We start from the raw sequence: 6,000 nt of genomic DNA on the forward strand, positions 1-6,000 counted from the left end.
ATGGTCCTTATCTGGCTTAGGAATCACAGTAATGTAAGCATCATTTAACGATGAAGGGAGGGGGCCCACTTCAAAAATATGGTTATAGAGGCGATAAAGTTTGAGGCTAAAAAACTAGAAAATGTTTTATACCATTCAACTGGGTGATTTCCCAGTATTCATTTTCATTATTGCATTCATAATTTCCTCTAAACACAGAGGAGCTAGAAGGAGCTGTTATTGTGAAGAATCTAAACATGGAAGATGAATCTGAGAAAAAAAGCGTCCATATCTTGCACTGATATCTTATTACCAGTACTATACAGATCAGAATAAAACTTTAAAAATTGTGAGTTTATGTTGGAAGAAGTATATACTTCACCACTCTCATCTTTAATAGCTGAAATAACATTTTGATGTTGGTTCTGTTCAAGACGATGTGGAAGAATCTTAGTAAGACGTTCACCATTTCCCCAATATTTCTGTCGTAAACAAGTCAGAGCAAATTCTGCCTGTTGTGAAAGGATATTATTCAACTCATACTTAGTATTCTGTAGCTCTTGATAAAGTTGTGCTGTGGGGGAAGTGGCAAACTGAGTTATAAGAGGCAGGGGTAAGAAGTGACTTGACCCTAGAGTAACAAAGAACTGTCAGAAGAACTCTCAGAACCACTGTCTATTATCTTTCAGAAATCATGGAGGATGGGGGAAGAGCCAGATGACTGGAGGAGGGCTAATGTTGTTCATATCTTCAAAAAGGGCAAAAAGGAGGTACCTGGGAACTACAGACCAGTCAGTCTGACATAAATTCCTGGGAAAATTCTGGAGCTGATTATAAAGCTATCAGTCTGTAAGCACGTGGAAAACAATGCAGTGATTACTCGAAGCCAACATGGATTTGTCAAGAACAAGTCCTGCCAGATGAATCTGATCTCATTTTTTTTATCAGGTCACCTTGCTTGTGGACTGTGGGAATGCTGTGGATATAATATACCTTGAATTCAGCAAAGCTTTCGACAAAGTGCCCCATGATAGCCTAATTAGCAAACTAGCTCAAACTGGGCTAGATGAAACAATGATCAGGTGGATCCACAGTTGGCTACAGAATCGGACTCAAAGAGTGCTTATCAATGGGATCTTCTCAAACTGGGGAGAGGTAACGAATGGAGTACCGCAGGGCTCAGTCCTGGGCCCAGTGTTCTTCAACATTTTTATTAATGATTTGGAGGAGGAGGTACAGGGAACACTGATCAAATTTGCTGATGACACAAAATTGGGCAGGATAACTAATACCTTGGAAGACAGAAACAAAATTCAAAGTGATCTTGATTGGCTGGAGTGCTGAGCAGAAAATGACATTTAGTAGGGATAAATGCCAAGTTCTGCACCTAGGAAAAAGAAACCAAATGCACAGTTACAAGATGGGCGATACTTGGCTCAACAATACTACAGGCGAGAAGGATCTTGGAACTGTTGTCGATCACAAGCTGAATATGAGCCAACAATGTGATGTGGTTGCAAAAAAGGCAAATGCTTTTTTGGGCTGCATTAATAGAAGTATAGCTTCCAAATCCCATGAAGTACTAGTTCCCCTCTACTCAGCACTGGTTAGGCCTCATCTGGAGTACTGTGTCCAGTTCTGGGCGCCACACTTTAAGAAGGATGCAGACAAACTGGAGAGGGTTCAGAGGAGGGCAACAAAGATGATCAGGGGACTGGAAACAAAGCCCTATGATGAGAGACTGAAAGAACTGGGCATGTTTAGCCTTGAGAAGAGAAGATTGAGGGGAGATACGATAGTGCTCTTCAAGTACTTGAAAGGTTGTCACAGAGAGGAAGGCCAGTATCTCTTCTCCATCATCCCAGAGTGCAGGACATGGAATAATGGGCTTAAGTTACAGGAAGCCAGATTCCAGCTGAACATCAGGAAAAATGTCCTGACTGTTAGAGCAACATGACAATGGCACCAACGACCTAGGGAGGTGGCGGGCTCTCCCACGCTGCAGGCATTCAAGATGAAGCTGGACAGCCATCTGTGGGGGATGCTTTGACTTAGATTCCTGCACTGAGCAGGGGGTTGGATTTGATGGTCTTATAGGCCCCTTCCAACCCTACTATTCTATGATTCTATGACCCAGCAGTCCTTTCCCTCTGTCATAATTACCACATTCATTCCTTTCTTTTCTGTTGCATAGCATCCAGTTAAATAAGCACAGTACATACTTGCTCGCAGTTGCTCTGATCCCTGCACACACAGCTTCTGATGTTGTGCCTGGGAACTATAATTAAATTGCAAAGCCTTGTAGTGCTTCAGAATATTGCTGTGCACACTTTGGGATGAATAGAAATAGGATTTAAATGTAAAAAGTACATTTCTTGGCTGAAAGGGAAAATATTTTGAAGTTTGATGTTTTTTTAAAAAATAGGTGAGGCACGCCGCCAGACTGCAAGAGTGGCTTGAACACGATCATGCTCTCAAACCCTTGTTTACTTAATATAAAACAAGGCTACTTACAAGCCACTATGTGAGAGATCTCAGAGCAGAAATTTCCAAGGCACCCATAACTTTATTCATGAATACATAGGTAGCACTACTGCGGGTGGGGTGATAGGGATGGGGGCCCCACTACCTTTCCAGTAGCTGTGACCTCGTTTCCTAGCACCCCCCACTCAAGCCTCAGGCTTGCAGGGTTAGTCCTTCCATTGGGCAGAGCGAGGTGGGCATCTCAGGTGGCAGAATGCTGGAGTCAGAGAATGGTGGTAAAGCATTGGAGAGCTGAGCTTGGGTGCGCCATGCAGCCCGCCCTGTACCCTAAGCCCACTTCTTGCCCCACATGGAGGGCAGCAGTGTAAGACTCTATCCCAATTCTGGTGCTGAAGTGAGATTCAACTAGCGGTCCAAATGGCTTTGGTACATGGCCTTGGGGGGCGCCATCTTTTCCTTCGCTCAAGGCAACACAATATCTTGGGCCAGCCCTCCTTCAGAGACTCCTACCACATGCAGAAAACATGTACTAAATTATTTCTTGGTAGTCCATTTCTATCCTTACTATATTGTCTGTAGCACAGAAGTGCCAAGTAAAGGAAGAAGCTTCAGGAAAGAGGAAGTGATGCAGCATTATGCACCAATAGAGACGGAGGAATGAGAGAAGTGTATTTTGGCTGCCCTCCAAAAGCAAGGTATATTCTTGACAATGCTGCTCACAGCAGGCACCCAGTGAGACATAAATAAAATGGAGACATATCCCTGCTTCTTTAGCATATCTAGCTGAAGTTCTTTTCTATTGCTAGTGGGGTTGCTGATGCTCATTATGGTGTATTCCGCCAATTTTCTTCCTCCAGGATAGAGCATATGGATACGATAACCATCCATTGGATGGGCTCTTTAAAGTCATTGCAGAAAAAAGCCGCGAAGAAGACATTCTGCCTCCCTGCTTTGGAAGTATGAGTGGGGGTGGGTGGGTCATAAAATGAATAGAAATATTCCGGTTCATAAAACCTGGTGGAATTGATACAATGGATCTAGGCGAGCTACAGAACAGCCTGAGCCATGAGCTCTTCTGGGGGCAATCCTATGCATGTTTAGACATTTAAAAACTCTTACAACTCCCAGCATTCCCCGGTCAGCATGGCTGGCCCGGAAATGCTGGGAGGTGTAGAACTTTTTAATGTCTAAACATGCATAGGATTGCGCCCTTAATGTATCAATGCATACAAATCATAGAGCTTTTGCCCCGCAGGAGTATTGACACAATCCAAAGGAAATATTGGAGACTTTATTTAATGTATTTACAGCATTTATATGCCACCCAATGACATTATTCTCCGGGCAGCTTACAAACAATAAAAGTTTAAAACGTAATAATAATCACAGAACAAATGTTTAAAAATTCCAAGTTAGGTCTTCATCTAGTACTATAAAAGGTAGACAGAATACACCAGGCAGGCTTCTATGGCATTCCATAGCTGGGATGTCACCATGGAGAAGGCCCTTTCCCCAGTAGCTGCCCTTCCCACCTCGCTTGGTGGGGATAGCTGGAGAAGGGCTTCTTAAGATGATTCCAGGTCTAGGTAGGTACATGTGGGAGGAGGCAGTCCTTCAGGTGACCTGGTCCCAAGCCCTTTAGGACTTGAAAGGTCACAACCAGCAGCTTGACTTGGGCCTAGCAACAGACAAGACACATGTGGAGATGAGTGGAGATTTCACACCTTGGATAGCTCCATTAGAGTTCTGACTGCTCCCGACTGGGACCTGGAGCAGGTTCACCACCCCACTGACATCAGAGCGACCAGCCTCCACTGGTGGAGATGATAAAACACTGGCATAGTGTGATCAAATTATCCAGCAGCTTGACTTGGGCCTAGCAACAGACTAGACACATGTGGAGATGAGTGACGATTTCGCACCTTGGATAGCTCCATTAGAGTTCTGACTGCTCCTGACTGGGTCCTGGAGCAGGTTCACCACCCCACTGACATCACAGCAACCAGCCTCCACTGGTGGAGATGATAAAACACTGGCATAGTGTGATCAAATTGTCTAGGCCCCACTAACAGTCTTGCCACCATATTCTGGACTAACCAAAGTGTCCCACTCATTTTCAGCCCTATGTACAATGCATTGCAGTAATCCAAATGACAGGTTGCCAGAGCACAATTTACGGAAGAGTATCTCCATCCAGGTAGGGTCTCAGTTGGCCTAACAGCCGAAGCTGATGGGCAATATTGGAAACAGGAGGTGGGGTTAAAAGGAAGTGTTGCTAAGCCCTGTGTTGAACTATGTGTAATTGCCCTGCTGCGGAAAGGGGAGTATTCCCTGGATTCCTTCCAAGATATAAACAACAACTTTATTCATATAGTAAATTGAGGATTATAAAATCCAAACAGACATATAAAACTCATGTTTATATCCTTTATTCAGGGACATCTTCCAAGAGCCTAGCATTCAGTAGCTTTTTGTTGAGATTTATTAGGTCATCAAGTAAGATCAAAGAGTGGGTTGCGCATAAAGATATTCAACTGTTGACGAACGTCATTTAAGAATCTTCCTGATTTCTCTATTCAATTGACTTACATTATCTAGAGGTTTTACCTATTTGAAAAGTACAGTTTAAAATCGATGGCAAGCATATTAGTGGCTTTTGTTCTGGGAAAGGCTGCCTGAGCAAGGGTATTAATTAATACCTACAGGGGGAGGGCAAATAGGTGTAAAATGATCCCGAGGTTTGCATGCCAGGTTACCTGCCTTAATTGTAAGTGACGCTCGTTGGCCTGTGTATCCTCTACTGTAACTTTAATCAAAGGCACTGCCTTCCTGCTGTATGCAAAGCTTGGGAACTCCAGACACATGCAAATGCCTTCCTCACCTCCCTGTCACCACCCTAGTCAAGCAACCCACAAGGCTGGCCAATGTAGAGTTGTGGTGGAAAATCTGGTACCAACCTGAAGTGTCCTCATCTCAAGGTAGATAGGCAGGTTAAAGCACCACATGGGCAGCTCTGCTTGTAGCTTTCTTGTTCTGAGTACTTCAGCCTAGTTGTCTCTCAGGAGCATGGCGTTTGTAAGGCTTAGTCAGCTAGCTTTAATTCAGTCGAGTAGCCAGGCATCCCAAGGAAGGCTTCCTTTATCCCCCCACCAGTCAAGCTATTGATCCCTTTGTTCTACCTAATCCTGAGTCTGGCAATAGTCATTGTCCCTTTGTGCTCCCAATTTGGGGTATCTAACTGCCAGCATGCTTCTTGATCATGAGACCCAGTGTGGACGGACTCACTGTCGCACAGCTCCCAGATCCATCCAGGGATGGCTTGGCTCACAGCCAGTTCCTTGTGATTTTCTCTAGCACTCTCCTTCTCTACTCTGGAGCCTAATGCCATCTGCAGCAGGAGGCTGTCATCTTAGGTCTGTTTTGAGGGATGTAAGATGGGGGCCTCCTGCCATGGATGGTAGCTGAGCAGCTCCCATACAAAAGCACGGCCATCCACCTGCTTGGGTAGGGATGTCTGGGTGGGTGGGGGAGCATGGC

This window comes from Heloderma suspectum, chromosome 7 (genome assembly GCF_057233095.1).
Source record: "Heloderma suspectum isolate Gila_16-S chromosome 7, 16-S_ref, whole genome shotgun sequence".
NCBI lineage: Eukaryota > Metazoa > Chordata > Lepidosauria > Squamata > Helodermatidae > Heloderma > Heloderma suspectum.